The sequence below is a fragment of the Athene cunicularia genome, assembly GCF_003259725.1.
Source record: "Athene cunicularia isolate RWA chromosome 1 unlocalized genomic scaffold, athCun1 chr1_part1, whole genome shotgun sequence".
NCBI classification, from domain to species: Eukaryota; Metazoa; Chordata; class Aves; order Strigiformes; family Strigidae; genus Athene; species Athene cunicularia.
This window is the reverse complement of record NW_020799091.1, coordinates 44,757,558-44,779,947: the sequence shown is the minus strand read 5'-3', so window position 1 is coordinate 44,779,947 and position 22,390 is coordinate 44,757,558. Positions and strand designations below refer to the sequence as shown.

At 39.0% G+C, this 22,390-nt stretch overlaps 1 protein-coding gene across 1 annotated transcript in view; it reads right to left on the bottom strand.

The window, feature by feature from the left end:
- The window catches only part of SLAIN1 (SLAIN motif family member 1), a 48,066-nt gene extending 26,969 nt beyond the window's left edge, over positions 1 to 21,097 (bottom strand). Inside the window, exon 1 of the mRNA XM_026843124.1 lies at positions 20,957 to 21,097. The gene's annotated coding sequence lies outside the window, so the exon portion shown is untranslated. The remainder of the gene's footprint in view (positions 1 to 20,956) is intronic.
- Between the last annotated feature and the right edge of the window lie 1,293 nt (positions 21,098 to 22,390).

The following is a 22,390-nucleotide window of genomic DNA, read 5'->3' as shown; positions in this document are numbered from 1 at the left end:
CATTGGGTTTGCATGGCAGGGTTTTGGCAGCAGGGAGGCTGCAAGGGTGGCTTCTGTAAGAAGCTGCTAGAAGCTTTCCCCGTGTCCAACAGAGCCAATGCCAGCTGGCTCCAAGACAGACATGTTGGCCAAAGCTGAGTCTGTCAATGATGGTGGTAGCACCTCTGGGATAACATATTTAAGAAGGGGGGAAAAAAAAACCCTGCTGCAGTCAGAAAAGAGGAGTGAAAATATTTGAAAGCAACAACCCTGCTCTCACCAAGGTCAGTGAAGAAGGAGGGGCAGGAGGTGCTCCAGGCCCGGGAGCAGAGATTCCCCTGCAGCCCGCGGTGCGGCCCATGGTGAGGCAGCTGTGCCCCTGCAGCCATGGGGGGTAACGGGGGAGCAGATCTCCACCTGCAGCCCGGGGAGGAGCCCACACCAGAGCAGGTGGGTGCCCGAAGGCGGCTGTGACCCTCTGGGAAGCCCGTGCTGGAGCAGGCTCCTGGCAGGACCTGTGGAGAGAGGAGCCCACGCTGGAGCAGGTTTACCAGCAGGACTTGTGACCCCACGGGGGACCCGTGCTGGAGCAGTTCATGAAGAACTGTATCCCGTGGGAAGGACTATCACTGGAGAAGTTCATGGAGGACTGTCTCCCATGGCAGGGACCCCACACTGGAGCAGGGGAAGAGTGAGAGGAGTCCTCCCCAAGAAGGAAGGATCAGAAGGGACAAAGTGTGATTAACTGACCACAACCCCCATTCCCTGTCCCCCTGAGCTGCTGGGGGGCGGAGGTAAAGAAGATCAGGAGTAAAGTTAAACCCAGGAAGAAGGGAGGGGTGAGGGAAAAGTCTTTGAAGATTTGGTTTTATTTCTCATTATCCATTATCTATTATCTATTATTTTGACTGGCAATAAATTAATTTTCCCCAAATTGCATCTGGTTTGCCTGTGACGGTAACTAGTAAGTGATCTCTCCCTGCCCTTATCTTGACCCATGAACCTTCTGTTATATTTTCTCTCCCATGTTCAGTAGAGGAGGAGAAGTGATTTGGTGACACCTCGTGTCCAGCCAGGGTCAACCCATCACACGGATACACGGTGATAGATCAGGAGGACCTGAGAAAATTAACAAAGATAGCCCACTAAACAGTGTTAGTTTAAGAGCATGTGACAACTTCAGTTTTAAGAGTATTTGAGAACTGGGAGTAATGAAAAAGTGTTTCCCAATCCATTCACATAAAGCACATCCTTTGTGAAAACTGATTGATATAAAAGGATCTAATATTAGTGTAGAATGAGAACGCAGTTCAGTTGGAATATTGGAATAGTATACCACTATTTGATATACAGAGCTGCAACAATTCATATACCTCAAGAGCTGACCTAGCAAAAACAGCACAGACCTCTTTTAATGGTGCAGTCAGAAAGACTATCTAAATTGCAGTAGTTTCTAGGACTTTCAGCTAGTACAGCAAAGCACTGCAATCAGCAGTGGTGTCTGACATACTGTGATTGGTGACAAAAATGTAGAACTACGTAAGATTCAGGAATGACACACTTTGACATATTCCAGTTGTGCCAATGATTTCTTATTGGTGTGAGCAGGGAAGATGTATATATTTTTCAAGACAGATCCACAACTACTGTATTTCAATGTAATTCAGTAAAAGGCTGACCTGAAAATTGTCTTCAAACACATTACATACTGGAAAAACAACCACACTACCTTCAAGCTGCAATGTGCTGAAGGGCAGAGAGGCTCTAACCACCATTCTCTGACCCCTCGTCATAAAAATTATTTTATGACATCAAAGTATTCAAAAGACTAGAAAGGAAATGGAATTGAGGGGTATGAACAACATCCTACAAAACTACAAGAAAGGGTACTGTGTCTTAGTATGTGCTTTGGAGGGTTGAGTTTTCTGTTCTTGGTTGTTTTCTTTTGTGTTTTTTTTTAACTTGCCTTTTTTTTTTTTAAGGAAAACTTTTTACTGAACAAGCTATACAAACAAACACAGAGGTTTTGTAAAAAATGTAATTGTCTCAGCATTCATTTTTCCTTCTGTGTGCACAACTCTTCCTTGCATGCACAGTACCAAAAGCACATTTCCTGAGCAGAGGCAGTAGTAAAACTTGGCTTCCCAGCTTCCCTTTCTTAAGAAATTGACCAAATATTATGCTGAAGCATTAAGCCCTAGGCATGACCTAGGGTACAAATGTCTCTTCCCTCCCCAGCTCCCACACTCAGCAAGTTTATTTATATAAACTGCCAGTCTGATGCATTTTCAATCTGTTTGGTGGATTCTTAACCAGAATCAATAAGCATACAAACTCTCACATTTCAGCTAGTTTGAATTAAGATATACCTTTCTGAGCAGAAGACTCATTCTCATGTATTACTACATAAGGTAACCTGGAATAAAATATATAGCCCCAGATTCTTCTGTCAAACTGTTAGCATTTCATTCATTAAGGAGAGTGTTTACTCCACTTATTTTAGGAGCCTAAATAAGGAACTAGGAGCCTTCCAAAACAAGGAATTCTTACCAAAGGGAATTGTGAATGCAAAAATTTACATGGGAAAACTACACAAATTCACAGAAGAGGAATCCACCCAAGGTTAATAAATCACATCTAAATCAGAGTTCACAACTGGTTCAGTCTGAACTGGAAATAAAGCTTGGAGGGTGTCAAGGCAGGCATGTATGCTATTTTCTCATATTCTCACTCTCTTCCAGAATCTATTTACAGCGCTTTAAGATGCTCAATCCTGCGTCACAGACACAATGAAGATGCTCTTATGTATAGACGTTGATCCCTGACCTACTCGCCACAGGACACAATACATTCCAAGAGAAAGGACGGGGCATGATTCACCTCACCTCCACTTGAAAAGGACATGAGCTGTGCCTATTTGTCTGCACTGCCTACAAAGGCAGCCCAGTGTGACTGGCTCCAATACAGATCTCTGCATAGATTCAAATAAAACTCACTCTGACAGCACTCATTACAGAGAACAATAAAAGGAGCTTAAAAACAGATTTCAGAGACTGCATTCAGTTTTCCCTTTTTCTAAGCAACTGAAAAAGACAACTCTTCTGCAGCACTGGAGCACTGAAATGCTTGCATCCATCCTACTGAAACAGCTGTAGATATCCAATAAAAATTGTTGAACATCTTTCTCAGCAGCAGTTCCAGCTGAAAGGGAACCCTTGCTAACTTCATACAGGCTAATGCTTTACCCCAGACCTCCCCATGCCATCCTCTTGGTTGTACTGGTACACTATACTAGCAAGTACAACCGTCCTGGCAAGACTTCATGTGAAATCAGATCAATTATCCAATCTGTATTAAAAAGACATTTTTGTAATTTATTTTTTTAAACAAGGAAGAGTTTCTCAATCCCCTTTACCAGGAAGATGGATCCCAGCTGTACCTGATCATTTAAGGGAGAGGTGGAGAAGCAGAAAACAGCAGCAGGAAGGTGAGGCTGCTGAAGCCAACATTGCCTCCAAAAGAAATGTTTGTCTTCATTTTCCTTTATACAACACAGGCCTATCATTGATTACACACACTCTAACGCTGCAGCTGAGAAAGAGACATGCATATAATCTAACTTCATCATAAGCAAAATCTGAACTCCCATGCTCATTGCAAACATTTTAAAACTCATCCCAATCTTATATTTTCCTTCTTGAATTCATTACCTTCGGTAACTGTTTTGTCTGTATTTCAGTGACAGTGTGACACAGCAAAATCCCGCAGGGTACTGTGGGAAGCACATTTTGCAATCACTCAGCACTGTTTTAAATGCTCCACTTGCCACAATACTCCACAAATACTAAAACCAACCAAATTTTGAATGGAAAACCATATTTTTGTCCTTTTTAAAACGCTGGCTCTCAAGACTGAAGCCTCTCCTCCGTGTGAGAAATTGTGTGCCTGGGTCTCAGGACATCTCTTGACTGCCTCCTGCTTTGTAGAGCCCTGATAACCTTTGTCTGCCATATAACTTATACCTTTTCAATCCCATGGACATTTTCTCTGCAGATCAGTATGACATATGCCCCCTAGGTCTGAAACAGTAAAGGGCATGTCTGTAGATAAGCAGCAGCAAAGATTATGCAGCTGCAGGAGCTACCTCCATAATTCAACACTTGCAGCATCCTCAGAGATGCCTGCCCAGGATGCAGCTCTTGCACAGTAAAGTGTTGGTGACCAGCAGTTTGATAGCTACCATGCTAGGTCATTAACAGGACTGTTCTGCGAAGCATCGCGTTATCAAAAATAGAAGGACCTAAATCTGATTTCTCTGACTCAAAACTTCCATACTGTCATCATCTCTCGGAGAGGTGCCTTTAACTGTAATGGGATCAACAACATAGGCTCATGAAGGAGGAGGAGATGCAGTCTTGACAACCCCACCCAAAATTAGGTTGTTAGCAGAGCTTGTATTTTACAGTTGTCCCTGTGCAAAGGTTATATACAGCTATATGCTGACCAGAATATACACAGTTAATATTTCCTATTTCTGTATAAAATGTCACCAGTTTCAGATCTGCTGTAAACAAAGAGAGTTTAAAGTCTAAAGATATGCCCATAACCTAATCAAGATATTCCCCAAAAATGCAAATTAAACTGCCTTAATGAGGAGAGGAGGCAGAACTTCCTTATACCCCAGAAGCAGCACTTGTTGTCGCAGTATCAAATCACAAGGATGGGCTGTTCTACTTTGAGATGGAGAGTAGTTACCAGAACTGATATTTTGAGAAACTCTGCAAATCACTTTACAGAAAGAATCTGGAGAGCTGTAGTTTTACAACCCTTCCCGGGTATATCCCCTGGGGCATGCTGTGACCTCTTAACTCACCACTCTCACTAGCCAAGAATCTGGATCAATGAAGAGGAAAAACCTAGTATCATATATACGCTTAATAATGCATGTTGGGGCAGAGGGGTTGCTTGTAATATAGACTCATGATCATAAATCTGTGCACTTAAGTAAGCATCCTAAAAAGTATCTGGTGGTAAAGCTGACTTAGCGAAATCTAGCCTGCCACTTCTTTGGACACGGTTATCTATTATTCAGGAGCAGGCTTTCAATCTACTAATCCATCTGGTACACCATACTGGATATGTGACTCTTGTTACAGGTCCTTCTCTTCCCCAGCCACACAGCTCTGTCCCTTGGGACTACCCTTACATGTGGAGTTTGCTTCAGCATCCAAGGGGAAGGAGAAGCAGCTTCATGTCCCCTATTCACAGCAGAGCTTCATCCAACATTGTACAAGTCACATAGGTGCAGTGAAAATCTTTTTCAGCTGCAGTAAAATCTGGTGAAGGTAAATTCATTTTTGGACAGTCCTCTGTTACATTACTTCTTGAACTAGCACTTATGACAATGATGCTTTTCTTGGGCATCTCTCTTGCAGCTCAAAGATACTTGTCTCCCCAAACCACTCTACACACATCCACTTGATTCTTTGAATTACTTAATGAAGACCAAGTAAGTCTGTTAGTACAGGGGTATTTTGCCAATATAGTGCAGTAGGACCTGTAAATGACATCACTGAAGAAAGTTATTCTTTCCAGAACAGTCTACAAGCATTGCCATGAACTAAAGAATCTGTATCAATACAAGGAAAACTTTCCAAACAGACATGTATATACCAGGTATATATATTTTAATATAGATTTCAACATATAAGCAGCCTTGCTCCTCACCCTAGAGGAATCCTCTAAGCGTAGACTTACAGAGTGAAAGGGCGAAGGTACCCTTCATCTTCCTCAATTTTGTAGCTGACAGCTGAGCCCTTCTTGAAATCTATATTAAAATATATTAACCTATCTATATTAAAATGTCTGTCAAAGCAGGTCATCGATTCACATGTTTTCACATTCTTAATGAACAAAACTATGCTGCATTCACATCTCCAGAACAGACCTGACCTTCCCAACACTTGTGCAATACACCATGTGTAGCTCTTTAATGTGCATCAGAAGAACCCTGTTGCACCTAGGCAAGCATTGCAAAGTCCTCCTCAAGCAAAATCTCTGATTATGAGGAATCAACCTCCAGAGTTTTAAACAGTTTGTATTCATTGCTGCCAGTCAAATCAAGAGCATAAATTTATTGTACTTTCAGTCATGTGGGAACTAATAAATACTGAATCTCAGCTTATAATTTTTAACCTCAAATATAAAGTGGCAGACTCCTCTCAAAGCTCTAACACTTATCCCCGAAAGTATACAATGAGTAGGTGAAATACCTTAAGGAACTAACATAAGGACAATGCACAAGCCACAGGAAAATTAGACTTACAGGGATTTCAATAGGTTTGGGATCAACACAGTGAAGAATCAACTCTTAGGTTCTACTATTCTATTCTATTTTGATAAGTATTTTAAAATATATTTCATATAAATATTTACATATTTTATATAACACATATATAAAATATAATTTTCTATTTTACATATTTTATATATATATATTTTGATTCTATTCTATTTTGATAACACAGCAAGGAGGGGTGAGAGGTCTTTTGTGTGTCTGTATATGACATGTATACAAGCGTACCTTTCAAGGCCACTAAAAACATGAGAAGCTTTTATCTTGTCAGTAACCTGCTTTCTACATAGCAAAAAAGTAAGGTCTCCTGTATTTTCTTAACTCGAGTGTGAGAAGGGGTCCTATTTTCAAACTAGTTAACCTAATAGGGAGATTTATTTCTGCACAAAAAAGCCTAATCTCCTGCAACTGTACATTAGACATCTCCAGTTTAATCAGCCAAAAGCAGTTTTAAAACCCCGATGATAGCAGTGCATCCACTCTTTCGGAAATGCTGTTTTCATCACTTAGAGAACAGCAGCTGCTTTGTGATCTCTTGGGTCTTTGTGTCTTTGTACTGGTAGGTCTAAGATCGTCAGTGCCATCGTATTTATCTTCCTGTGCATTCAGTAGAGGAGCTGAGTCATTAGAATCACAGCATTCCCACAGATCTGTGCAGGACAGGCTCCCTTTCTGCAGCTTTGGTCTCAGGAGTTGAATAAAAGATGGGAGGAGACCATAGTAAAAGCATCATTCCAGAAAAAAAATGAAAATAAAATCACATTGACTAAAACTCTTCACAAATATTTATTAATTAGGGCAAACATTCAACCACAACATAACCAAATTTATTTTTAAAAAAAAGAAACAAACCATGTTGAAAAGATTATTTTAGAGAATAAACCAGATTTTTTTAATATAGATTTCAAGAAGGGCTCAGCTGTCAGCTACAAAATTGAGGAAGATGAAGGGTACCTTCGCCCTTTCACTCTGTAAGTCTACGCTTAGAGGATTCCTCTAGGGTGAGGAGCAAGGCTGCTTATCCCTTCTCTGCTTGATTTAAAGAACAAGTATTAGCTAAAGCCTCCTTGCAGATCAGACCTGAGCTACTACAGTAGGTGGTCTCACGCTCTCCTGCTGTAGATGTCCTATTCCTTTAGTCTATTCATTAGACTGGAGCAAAACAAAAAACCCCAAACTATTACCTAGTGGTTAGTGCACTACTTCAGAGAAGGTAGCTAGGGTGTTGCTCCAGTTAATAAAGAGAACTTCATTTCTACATGCCACACAGGATGTATGACAGTTCTCCTAAGTGGACATGTGTTATACTGCTGACCAGATCATCAAAGAGGTAATTTCTTGCTCAGGAGAATGGTGGCTGGAAGAAAAATACAGCTAATTACATTTCCTAAATTTAAAATTTCTGGTAGTATACATAATTCTTTTTTCTTTTGTACCTTACCATCTCCAAGGAAGGTAAGCATAAAGGGTAAGGGATCCATTCTGTAAACAACAGACATTATCATAATGCAAGAAAGATAAAATAATTCAAACATTAACCCTAAACTGTGTTTTTTCTAACCTTAATGGTTAGTCCTGAATTTCCCTGGCATCCAAGAAACACCCATAAACACATTACAGTTCCCCCTACGACTGTATCTACTTGCCATCTTTATTCACACATTAAACCTCTGGCAGGAGGGTTTTGCAAGAGAGCCTGTCTACAGTTTCTGATTCTGACACCCTGTTGCAAGACGCCAGACTACTTTTTCTTTGCGTAAGTATACCTGCTGCCTATATTGAATCAGACTGGAAACGCTAAAATTTAGGCTCAAATCAAGATCAAAAGCAGTAGTTACCCTCCAGGACCCCTGTGGCTTTTGGATAAATATAGCAGGTGGCACAGTTACATGCTTATTATGAGAAGTGTTAACACTATTACCCAAAGAGAAAAAAGATACAAACCCCGTCAAAAATAAAAGATACTGTAAAACAGGTTTTTCATACTTCTAAAACACCAAACAGGGAAAAAATGATGACATTTTAGGATTAAGAAAAGTTCTCATAGAGGTATACATGACTGACAAATATAATAAAGTATTCAGAATACTTATCCTTGCGTAGAATTACGGTTCAACACCAACAGAGAGTCAAATTAAGAAGTACTAACCAAACAGTTACTCCTAGGAAAATGGGTAAAATGACATCTATATTCTCGATATAGACACCATTACCATTATCATTACTGTCATGGGGGTCAGGGCTTCTGCGATGACAATTTTTAGCCTAAGCAGACCAGTCTCTTCAGACTCCCTAGAGAAAGACTGATTTCCCCTGGCACTAACTCAGAGCATATTGCTGAATTTAAGCTCTTGTAGGGTGATTTCAGACATCTCAAGAGAGACTCCCTAAGTAAACTTCACCTTGCGAGCACCTCCCAGAGGTATCTAGCACTGCAGCAAGAATTGTACAAGCATTTAACAAAAAGGCAATCCTTGCTCCTTGCAAACAAGTAACATAGGTATAAGCTGACAGAGAAGGAGAGAGGTGTATAACATTATCAACCAAGAGTACAGTACAACAGGGAAAGCATGAGAATGGCAGAAGAGACAAGAGTCAAGGCACACAAGTTGCAGAAGCACCATCAATACCATTATTACACTACTGTACCATCCTTCTGCCCATGTATTTTCAGGATAAAACGTACACTACAGTATTGTTTACGTGTTTCCACCACCAGAACCTGTCATGTCCACAGGCAGCAGAAATGGGCTTGGACAACATAGTTGGAAATATTTTTAAAGAAATATAAAGCTTCTCCACAAAAAACATTTTGTTTCTTCCAAGTAATGGTCTCAGATTTATCAGCACCCACACACACCAAAAATAACAAAAACTTTTTTGGACTAAGTCCAACACAAGAACATATGTGCCTACTTACAAATTGAAATTTATTTTTTTTATTTATAAATGAAGATCCATTTGTGATTACAGTAAAGTATTTCACACCCAGTGTTTCAAAAGACATTAAGAAACAACCATGAGGCACTCTTAATGTTGGCTATATAACTGCTACACATGAAGCAGAAATGACAAAAAAGAAAACTGGTGACATGGAGGAACAGCTGAAGCAATGATTCCCTCCATGACTCCATTCTGGCCTATTTTATGCTGGCTTACAAATTGCTCTCTCCCCTGCCTTTCCTGTGGGTTGGGAAGGAGGAACAAAGAGCACTGAGAAGGTTTGCTAGTGTTTCATCGAGCTACTTGAAGGACATGGTGGACTTCTAGAAAGGACAGACCTTAAGGTGTCAGGATGCTGAGCCAAGTCCTCTGTATTTGCAGGCAACAACACAACAGATGACTGAGTTGCTACCACACACACACTGCAGGCTACAAAATCCTTCCCTGCACCTGTAACAGGCTTAAGACATGTTATGAAGCAAAAACTGCCTGAAGCCAAATATGACAAATACATCAAGTGCCAAATAACTCTAAAATTTTTTAAAAAAGAAAGATATGCTACCAGTCAGATGCAAATTCTTAAGACTTCATACTCATTCCTGCTCTTTTACTAAGGTTATACTGTAGTAGTACCTTGAGCCCAACAAAATTGGAATTATGTTATATGAGCCACTCCTGAAGGATGAAACAAATGACAGCCCCTAGCCCTAACAGAGTACATTCATTTCTGACAGAAATCTTTACAAGGTTTTCAAGTGACTTTAAAAGAAGTGGCAAGCAGTTAATACTGCCTGAATCTGTTCATGTGCTAAAAATATGCAAGTTATCTTGTATGACTTATTTTCTTGTGTGCTGGTAACTTTTCAGTGATATGATAGCACCAATATAAAGCATGTACTGAATTTCTTCATATGTAAGAAGCAACTCTAAATGGAAAAGACAAAATAATGAATACATACTACTGTATGACACATGAAAAACCCTGGGAGCCATATGCCAACATGCTAATAATTTAAAAGCTAAAGCCTAAAGCTACATCCAGAATTAATTTGAAAATAATTCCAAGTTTTCCTTCCAAAACTCTTAAAATAATTCCTTTGAATTAACAGATTACATATTAAAGTCACTTGCATAATAATCACTGCTGATGTATAATTGAATACATTAATGCAATTTCATAACCAATAAAACTAATGTTTATTAAAAAAATGTTAAGACACCAACACATAACCCTAAGAAGAAATCAACCTTCTTTCTTAGGGTTGTTTCAGGCATTCACTACTAACCTGCAGATGTTTTCTCTGAGTGTCTACAATGTCCACAAGTAAGTTTTGCACCTAAGCTCTGATTACAGTCAATGGAGATCTACAGCTCAATTCAGCTTCCTGCATGTAGCCATCTTGTGCCATTTAGACTTCTGCTCAAGCCAATTCAAAAGTGCTGACAAAAAAACCTAGCCCTGTCTTTCTATTGGCTATAATGGAAATTTAAATACTGCTGGTGTGAAGGTATGCCAGATGATGGGTTGTTCTCTTTGTACAGAAGTAAAGGTAACTGGATGCAACATGAGGACCTACAGACCAGACATGAGATGGTGCTCACTGTAACAAGGAACAGATTGTGAAGCTGACGAAAGTGACTGACAATGAGCAAGGGATGGCCAGGTCTCACAGGGGTCTGAGCAGGGGGGTTACTGGAGAAACAGCCGAACATCACAGGCAGCTACAAGGGAGTACCAGGGACCTTTTGGGGTGCAGTGTCTTGTCCACCAGTGTCTTGGTAACCTGTTATGTGACACTATGTAAGGTAGAGACAACCTAAGTAACAGAAATTACAAATCTGGGTTCAGATTTAGCAAAACTGGGACTAATGGGGAAAGGGAATTAGGGACAAGTGGCTTATTCAGTAGGAGACGAGGGCAAAGAAAGTGAGATATCATGATGAATGGGTAACAGACATGGGAGGTAAGAGAAAGGGAATGAGAAGGGCCATCCATGCCAAACACCTGCTGGTCAGGCCACTGGTGTGAGCCCACCCTGCACTTGATCAGTGTCTTTCTACTTCTTACTGAAATCTATTTTTCTGCACAGAGGGTATTCTCTGTGACACTTCTGAGTACACAAACGCACATATGTGTGGGAGAGATTCCATCAAACTTCAAACCATGCTAGCCAGCGAGCAGGACACGAGGTCTGGGAACCTGCTACCAAGCAACTATAGTGCTGGAGCACTTTGGGTCTAGGCCAGCTAACAGAGGTCCATATGAGTACACATGTGAGATACCAAGAAACATCTAGTCAGACTAGCCAGTGAATGGAACTAGAGGTTTGGGGGCTGGATACCACAGGGGCAATGGATCTAGGGGTCAACTACCAGGGAGTGGGGGCCAGGGGCCCAACACTGGAGTGACCGTAGGTCTGGGCCCACACCAGAGAGACCCACATGGCTGCATATGTGCAAGTGTGGGTATGACATCTGCTAGCAAGACTCAGTCTTACAACTGGCTGGACATGGGAATAGGGAACTGCAACAGTCTCACATCTAGTGGACTAGAGAGAAGGAATCTCCTGGGTCTGGACTCCAGACTCCAACAACTTCAGCTCTGGAGAAACAGATCAGTGTTCTCCCTTGCATCTTGAAGTCCACTGGATTTGGCCACTTGAAACACATCTCATATGCTTACACAGCTTCACTTAAACATGTAAAGTCTGGAGCAGAGCCGACCGTACAGCACAAAACAGCAGGGACATGGTTCAGTTGCCTAAAACCAAACTGTAAGGACTTTTGAGGTGCTCCAGCTGCTCCAGTTTAAGTGAGGCTGTTGTGCAGGTCCTGTATCATACTCATCTGCCCCATCTAGTTATCTCAAGGACCAAAGAACATGCCAAATTACACTTAGGATCCTTGTTAAGACAAATTAATCATGGACAAAGTGATTGTGCTGTTAACTTAGGTATACCAGACACATGCCTAAAACTAGGTGAAATATATCTGGGACCTACCATGTTCTATGAATTCACATAACAAATGTCCGAGACCCAAGGACAAGGTACTTTACAGTCAGACACAATAGAAACAGCTCCATGTCTGGCTCTGGTAACTGACTGAGACACAAAAAAATCTTTCCAAGGGAGATTCAGTCACCCAGATTTTCCTCTGTGATTCAGATGCAACACAAAGCAATATCCCATATGTCTCAGTTAAGACTAGTGGGCACATACTATAGTATTTACATGAACTATTTCACCAGTGTATGGACTACGGCACAACATTTTTGTGCCTATCATATAAAGATTCAGACCAGGTACTAGCATGTGAAAACACCAAAAAATCCCAAATTGTTCTGTGTATAACCGTTCTGGAGAATTAACTTAGGCACTTAAATGTTTATGAGCAAGGTCTTAAGTGTCATGACTGAAGAAATAGGAAGCAATCAGAAACCACCTCTGAATGAAAATCATCAGGGCTATTCTTGCAAAATGCAGAGGGTATTCAAGCCTTGTTAAAAGTATAAAGGAATAGTGACATCTAACTCCTTCCAGTGTTAAGTACTCCAAAGTTTTATCTAATTAGTGGAGAGAAATTAGTATCTCCAGACTCAGTACAGACAACTGCTTAAGAATGGAGTAAGACAGGTTGATGTATTGCCCTTTGGCTTCTTCAGAGTCAACCGACAGCTAGTTTTTCCCAGGCATCTAACTTAAATTACTACAGATAGGTGAAATTAATCATATCATTTAGTACCAAAACCAGCTCTCTAGTTACAAATCCATATCATACTTAGTCAGAAACAATCTGTCTTCCAGCAGCTGCAGACAAAACTAAGTGAGAAGAAAAATTAACTGATCTTCCACGCAACAGAGGATACAACTCATCAACTCTTGTAGTAGAATTTATCTGACTGCATGAGGACACCTTCACCAAAGTTAGTCATCCTTACCTCTGTGTAACCCTGTCAGAAATGTGCATTTCAAGGTAGGTCATCTCATCCTGAATTAATACAGCACAAGAAGGAAGATCAACATTGGTACTACATAATGGTGGAAAACAAGTGAATACCAGAGAAGTTGTCTTTCTTTCCAAAAGTGGGAAAACTTACTTGTTCCAAGTCAGAACGCATTTGCAATGACCCTCTGAGGTAGAGAGGGCACACAGGGCTGAGGATGCTTAGCCATCTGCTCTCAAGAGAAAAGCTCTTGCCAAGTAGTGTTTTCATACACATTTCTCTGGTGTTACAAAGTGGGTTCAATCTCAGCCACCTGTGTGGACTCAGTTTACAGGTACTTTACATTGTAGAAGTGGTGACACTGTTCCAAATTCATCAGTGAACGTGATCCAATACCTCTTTTGTCTTGGTTTACATGACTTTTATTGTGGTAACACAATAAAAGAGATTTTAAACATTTATAAAATAAATAAAACAGTGAAATAAATAAATAATGTCTACATTATCAGCTCAATGTCACTTTAAAAATCAGTTGTTATACCACATCAGTTTTCTGTAACATCTTATAGCCAAATACTTCAATCAAAATAAAATACTCAAGAACACGTTGAAGTATATTTTTTGGCTTATTTTCTTATGATTCTTTACAATTAGTAAAAATGTAATCTTTAAATTACTGAAAATGCTTTTCAGAACAAGAATTACCCAGGTTTCAGCTTTTTTGTTTTGAGAAAAGCAATTTTTTGTCCCACAGGCATATTATTCTCCTTCAGACTTCTCAGAAGCATGAGGCTTTTAATGAAGTATTTCATTACAGTGTTTGATCAAGCCACATTCAAAGACTTTAAGAATGGCTTAGTGACCCCACCAAAAGAGAATATTCCAGAAGAAAACATTTTCTGTAATTATAAATTTTACAAATAGATCCCATTCTAGAAGTAAAATTAAGAAAACGGTATTTGAGGGATCATGAAAGCAAAATTATATAAAACGCTCAGCAATTTGATGTTTATAAACTCCTATGTCTCCATCATCTGTATAAACTTATCTTCTGTCTTGAAACATAAAAAAAGATCAAGCAAATCTGCGAATGCCTATGCCTCACAAATATTCAAATTACAGCTTACTGACTGTATTTCATTATCAGGTAGAATCAAAAGAGTTTTATTTTATTATAAGAAGTTTTCCATGATGACTAGGTAAAAGAAAATTACTGGTATAATGTTGTATTTCCATGAAATTTGAACAGAGATATGCTGGATGTGGAACACTTGGTAAAGCAAGTGCAGATAATTAACTTTTCTAATATATTAAAATGCAAGGTCTGCTGCCAAGGAGAAAGACTGGCATATTTACAGGACTGGGGACCAGAGGTAACCAACCAAAAGATATTTAGGGGTCATGGCATAAACAGTTTGAACAAAAGCTTTCCAAAAGATGCAATACTATTAAGGCAAGAACCAAAGTGCTCCCTTAAAGTGAAAACACAGAAATAAACATTTTAGTAAAGAAGCAGTGCTACCTCTATATACCACATGGGGGAGGCTAGCCTACATTCTGTAATGTTATTCCCAGCTCTCTTCTGCAGATATCAAAAAAAGGCAGTGAAAGAAAGTCAGCATTTAAGACAAAAGCTGTAACAATAATTTGGGGACTAGCAAACAACGAGCAGGACACATAGACTATCAGGAACAAAAATTAAATGAGAGCTTCCAGAACAGCCCAGTTTTGAAAAGAACCTCTTTACCATAGAAAAAAATATCTTCAGAGGATAAGCTTTCAAGTGCCCCCAGGTCCACTAATAAAACGTAGGTTTCTTTTTAATTTCTATCCAGGAAAGCACTTGCATACTTTGGAAACAAAATCAGTGATAGTACTGTGCTAGATAAGACTAATTTTATTTTAGCGTTAGGAATGTTGCTACTACTATTGTGTTTAGACATATGCTGCATTACAGACTTTGAGCCTATACTGCAAGCATACGTTATTATTTCAAATAAGTCTGCTGAAATCCTCACATAAAATTTGATAGTTTCTAGCTGTTTAACCACTCATGATGAGTTGATAATCCTAGATCAATCAGTGGTTAGCATGGGTTAATAGAGCACTAATATTCTAAAATGAGATGGGCATCTTCTCAACTGAGATAAGACTCAACACCACCAAACTTTGCATAGACTTCAGAAATCAGCATCTTCTTGTAAGTATAATGACAACCAGAAATCAGTTATAAGAAAATATTTAATTATGAGCTGCACAACAATCAATCCACAAATATAAAACTAAATTCTTAAATGGTATTAATAAAATGCTTAGATGCTTTAATAAAAAGCAGAAGTCATATCTAACAGCTATATAAAAAAGGCAAGAGATATCTGTGACTTGAATAAAAAGTGAAGTGTCTGATCTTCTATGCATTTGCTGCCATAAGAGATTTTAACCAAATTATTTCTATCTTGAAGTTTATTTGCAAAGTAGAGATGCTGCAGTCATAGAGAGAAATATTCTGTCTGAAATGCAAGTAGACTATCAAACCCAAGTTTTTCCCAGTTGAAATATACAAATCATCCTCAGCAGCTGTGTTAGAAAATCCAGTGATTTCAGCATTTGCAAATCTGCTTGGAATTATGCAGCTGTTACAACAGGTTACATCAGATATATAAAAGCCAATAGGAAATAACTCCTGTGCATGTGTATGTGTGCTCCGAGCACTAAGTTTGTACTGCAGCTGAAGACAGCTATGCAATCCTGCCCTCTGAGATGCTGCATTCCCCAAAAGGTGCTCAGATGCTGGTAGGAATTACAGTTGCTCATCACCTTTTATTATCAGAAAGTTATGCAGAAAAAAATCAAATCAGTCATGTCACTTCTTTCATTCCTTCTAGAGCTTTAGAAATTTTATAATTTATGATGGCAACAACAATCCAATTATCTGCAAGCTTCAGCACATTATCATTTGCTACCCCAAAAGCATTTTACATAAAACTTTAATTTTCATTACATAAGAAAAATAAGGATGAGAAAGTTGTATTAAATCTTATTAATCCAGTTCTCAGTGCTATAACACACGTCTCTGATGCATCAATGGCCAGGAAATAAACCTATTTTAGAATAAAAAACCCAACCCTGTGCTGGTGCAGCACGGGATCCAGCTCAAGTATACAAAATAAAAGCTTTCATCCATTTACATTATTTTCTGTTTGCTTCTGCTGTTAACAGACTACAGTGCAAAAGTTCCCTATGACAGCAATTCTTAACAGTTGATGAAATGTATTTTATATCTTAAAGACTTCAAAGTAAATGACTTCATCATGAACCCTTGGGAAGGCGAAGTGAATTAGGAGAACAGGACAGAACCTGGCCTCTTTGTGTAAGCAACAAGTTTCATATACAGGTAAAACATTCTACCTGGGGACCTACCAGCTATAAGATTTAAATTTTTTTTTTTTTTTACAGGTAAAGACAATATAGTACTGTCAAATTACATCTCTTCCCTCCCCTAGTTTTTCTGGGTCTATGTTTGGACATCAGACTTAACTGACATGTGACACTGTGATCCAGCACAATAAAGGCTAAAATTTCACTGATAAGGTTCTTTAATTTTGTGAAATCATAAGCAATTGGAGAGAAACTACAATGGATCTGTTTCACAACATACTTTACCATGCACAGTTAGCATAACAGGATTAATCCTGAAGTACATTATTCATTTTAAGAAACAAAGCAGAGTTTAATCTTAGAACTATAAATTACTGCAGCTAACTGCAAAACCTACAGACTCCTGCTACCCACTCTTTTTAAGCATCTGAAGCAGCATTTCAGAATAAGAATTCGTCTAAGCCAAACTCTAAATCTATATTCTCCAAGAAAGAGGAGTTTTCGTCTGGAAAGCTGAATTGGATGAGATACACTTTGAAGCCCTGCATAAAAGCTGAGCTTCTACAGACTGACTCCTTGGTAAGCCTCTTAACTCCTCAGTTTATCCACCTGTCTCCTCCAGAGCATTTTAAAGAAGTGAATCTATACAGGGTTTCTTCAGCCAGAGTGTCAATCAACACCATTTCATCAATTTCAAAGGATTTATACCCATCTGCACCAGCTAGGAAGTTTACACATCACATCTCTCTGGTCACTGGACTTAATACTGACATGTCTCAACATCTCCAAGTACTACCAAGAAAATACAGAGAAAGCTCCACTACACTGTTAAGACTATTATGTGGCCCTGTTGATTTGAATAATCTGAAGAAATAAAATGGACAGCAAGATTAAAAACCAAAGGGAGAGGGAACTGATCATGCAGTAGATAAAACTGCTGTAAATAAAACCAACCAGAAAGGTTTCAAACAAAAGATGACTGAAGAAGAGCACAAAGAAAGAAGTGATACAGGTCAGGCCACGAAGGAAAACAAAAAACCAAACAAAAAAACCCCACAAATATTACCTCAACATTGTAATTGCTCATGGAAAACAGGAACCATTCCAAACAAAAGTCTTATCATAGGAGGTTACATTTAACTTTCATCCTCCTTAACGTTAGCATGCTTAATCCACAGAAACAGGACTTGTAACAAGCATAGTTCATTATAAACACAATAGAAGCTTTACATACTTAGTGGCAGACCAAAGGAATGTTGAGAAGCTGGTGCAAGTTCTCACAGCGGTTCACAGAAGAACCACCTGCTGAAGACCATCACTGTGCTTATAACCTTAAAGATTTGCGGCAAGATGAAATCTTACTTCCACCATTAAATACATAAACCAGTCAATTTCACTAGAAAATAAACAGGCTGGTGAGCACAATGAGGTGCAAAGTAGAATAGCATTAATCAAGTGGTTCTTCAACCTGAAAGACCACAAGTAGTCACTGCATTATTTCATTACCTAGGACTGCTCTGGCAGAAGTTTCTCACAACTTTAGCCTTGGTATGAGCTGTCCTGTTGCTGGGATATTTCAGACAACTAATACTTTTATGAAAATCAGAGGATAATGTAATAAGGAAAATTTACATGAGCAGGAATAAATGACCAGAGATTTTAAAATCTGAAGAGGAGATCAGGGATTAGTTAAAACTCGGAAAAATAGCCTGTCAAAATTTACTTCTTTTGGCTCACACCCCTCTGTATGCATTTATTTAGATATGCTGACTTTGCAGAGAAAAATCAATTTTTACAGCTTTTTATTTCTATGTGCACTATAGCGCCTAAAGAACTATGACAACCTGGATTAATTTTTAGCTAATGTACCACGGACAAACTTACTAAGCAAATTCTACCTACACACAAGCCATTTCAGAAATCACACATTGGTATAATATAATTGGGTTTTGAATGCACATTTAATAATTCTCAAGTACTTCAGTGTCACGGTTGACTCAGTGCCAAAGAGAAGAGGCACAACAGATTTCAAAATCCCTCTAAAATGCCCTTGCAAGGCATATGGCTAAAACAGGAAAACACTGTTCAATTTACAAGTACAATTTTTGAAACTCTAGTACCAGAAAGGAAAAATGCCATTCTTAGTGAGTCACTTTTAAAATTAGGATAAAATTATGTGTACATGTTTATACACATATAGTTACTGACAGAGTGCACTGCAAAACAAAACCCAGGAAAGCCAGGTTACAGAAGGCTTGTTGTAATTTTAAGACAGAATTATTAGATCCTTAGAAAAAATACCTCATATCTGGTTTCAAAACTGAGAAGATATAAATATAGTGAAACCAACTTCTACAAAGTTAGGGTAAGAAATATGACATCTGCTTATTTAGAAATAAGAGTTAATCAAGTTAACTGAATTGCTAATGAAAACAATTTTAGCATAGAATTGCTGCAGTAGAAACACGAATCCATTCCTTTCTTGAACATACGGCTCCCATAATGGTTTTTATACATGGTATATAATTTCTCAGAAACTTTTTACAGAGCCCAGGAAATTAATGAACCAATCACGAGGAGAACATATGGATCAAAGCAACTCATCAGCAGCATAACTCTGTGACATATGTCACTTGCTGTGACTTCTTCAAGAGGGAAATTAAACTGATAACCATAGAGTGATTCAAATTTGAAAGAATAAATTTACCTTCAATTTGCCTATTAAATTTCAGTAATACCTTGTAAAGGAGAAATGGGTCACACTCTCCTCTGGCTTGTTTCTATATTCACATCATGGACTTGATTGAGTTGCCCATATCTAGATGCACTTGCTCATCTGAGAGGCCCTTGGGAGGCCTCTCAGATAAGCATATCATCAAAGGAATGAGATATCATCAAAGGAATGGCAGATAAGACATGGGACCTAAGGGAGGACCGTGTCCATCCTGAGTGGAAACCAGGGTAACCAAGGCCATCTCAAACAGCACTAGATGCCTACATGGGGAACCTAAATGGAGCTTCTAAACGAGATTCAGCTCCAGACTGGGATGGCCTATACCACACAGACATACCTTCTGGTGGGACCAGATGGGAGCAGAGGACCAAGCACCCATTACTGTAAGTGGACTCAAGAGAGTCTTCATTCGAAAGCTAACACCTACACCTTGTCACCTGAGCAGCCCCCTTGATTCTTCTGACTCTGCGGACAAAACTCCCATTGACTGCCAAGCATGGACATCCACTCACCCTACAGACACCTGAACTTAGGTGTCCAAATCACCAGTCAAATTCTGCCCTAAAGCTAAGTGGGATGATTATCAACAAAGGAACCACAGTTTGGTCAACCTAACTTCAGTCAAATGAGCTCAACTAAATATTTCTAGGACAGTAATCATTGTAGGATCTCTTATAGTCAATATTAAGGGACAGATGCCTCCAGAGACTGATTCAGTTAAAAGTCTGATTTTGTGTAACGCTAATCCACAGCTACCCATATCCTCCAAAGCATATAGAAACATGCTCAATCTCTCTTAATGACAGCTGTAGCTAGCTTATATAACCATATGCTCATATTGTCATTAGCTTTGTTTCTTTCTCTTGCCATCTTCCTATATTGTTCATTTGCTTCTTTACTAGTGAGTTATAAACCTTAAGGTAATATCCTACCTTAATGACTTTCTTCAGCAACACTTATATACAATCTTAATGGGACCCTAGGTGGTAAAAAAAAAGTAAAAATCATGCTGGCTCATATTTATTTAGAGCACAATTTGGCAACCCAGATATACCTCTACAAGTTCACTGGCACTAAACTGTCATCAGATCGATCCCAGCACTTGAGACTGAGAGCCCAACAAAGCAGTGCTAGCAGTGAAGTTACAGCTCTTCTTGGTCTGTCCTGTACTTAGCAAAGTCCTGATACTACATTAGATGTGGACAAATAGACCTTTAAAATTGTATAGCACCACGATAATTTTGGTTTTATAAAAAACCAAAACCACTCTTTTTCAAATCTCAACAGAGATACCAATAGTAAAGTTAGCATCAGAGTTTTCTTGCCAAGAGATACACTATTTTAAGCAATAGATGAAAACTTCCAAGTTTAAAAGACACAAGCTATGCAGGGGAAGGAAAGGATAACAAAGGAGGAGAAGACTTAAAAATGCATGATCAGAAAAAAAAACCTCAAACAATTGTCAGCATTTATGTATTGGAGGAAGACTTGGGTACACTGGACAAAACTGCTTGTCTGTCATTTGTAAAGCTTGTTAAATCGTGAAAAACACCAAACACGAGTGAAATGCCAGACCAAAAATGCTGACTTACTAGTAAAGGAATTCAAAGAATAAGATTACCTTGTTCCAGTCTAAAGCATAGTGAACGTTTTGCAGCCTCTATCTCAGGACTCGGATGATCCAGAACACGCCTGCACCACTGCAGAGGACTCAGGGATTTCTCTTGAGGAGTGAGAGTCTTGGTAGGCAAGACGTACAACCTTAAGCAAAATACGCAAAAATATCAGCAAGGTATGTAATACTTAGAAGTTTACTTTTATATTCTCACTTTCCTGCCCACTAATAATTTATAACAGTGCAAAGGCCTGCAATAAGGTATTCTAATAACAAAATATATTCCAAAGTAGAAGAGTTTACACTAGTTTTCTTCTTCTCAGAAAAGTAGGTGGCAAAATATCAACTCTACATATCTGGCACATCAAAACAAAATTGAAGTACATTTCTCATAAAAACCTTGCATCTCATCATTAGCATTGTCTGAATTTCAGCAGCGCCCAAAGTTGAAATGCAGTAGGTGCTACAGACACACCAAAAATGCTATCAGGTTTCCCTTTCATATTTATCTTTATCGGAGCTTAGATAATTCCAGTATTTAATTTTACATTTAAATCAAAATTTCATTGTAATCTATTCATTCTTTTACATACAACAATTTAATCAGGTTGTCAGAATGCTGATTATAATTTAATTTTCATACACAGTATCTTCACCCAGGTGAACCAAATGTTATAACAAGTCAGATTGTTAAAGATTAGAAAACATTTGGTGAGAAACAATGAAAATCCAATCTCAATATTCAATTCCAGAAGAAAAAAACATGCAAGAAAAGTATGTGTATATGTGCTACTCTCAGACAAGAGTAGGCAACTAGATGGTCAAGCACATTAGGAAGCCAGGTATCAAGCAGATTTTACAGGGAAATTCTTGAAGTTGGGATCTGCGTAGCTGCTGTTGTCCTTGCAGATTAACGGACACAAGCTGATGCCGGTTCACCCGGGAGAGCACAAATCTCCCGGGAACTATTCTTGGCTGCTGGAGACGGCTTGCAACTCCCTGGCCTGACCACTTCTGATCCATCGGGCTGCAGACAGTCAGGGGCAGATCCACAGGCACCAGCAAAATACTCCACGAGTAGCAAAGGAATCTGGCCTGCACACAGGGGTTGCAGAAGGCAAGATCAAAAAAAAAAAAAATAAAATAGGGCTGAGCTCCTCAGGAGAACACTAACAGGTAGCAGCAGCCTTTTTACCTTCAGGGTTTTGGCTCAACAGCTACCCAAATCCTCTGAGAGCAACTGCTCAATGTTGGGTTATTTTTTTTTCCTTTGAAGTCAATCAGCACTCTCTGTCCAGCTCACAAGAAATAAATATCCTCACTATGATTGCTATAAATCCCAGCAGAGATCAACTATTGAATTTCTCTGAGGAGAGAACTCATTTCCTAGATTTCCTGCAGTGCCTGGCTACACATTTAAAAAATGCCAAGAAAAATAAG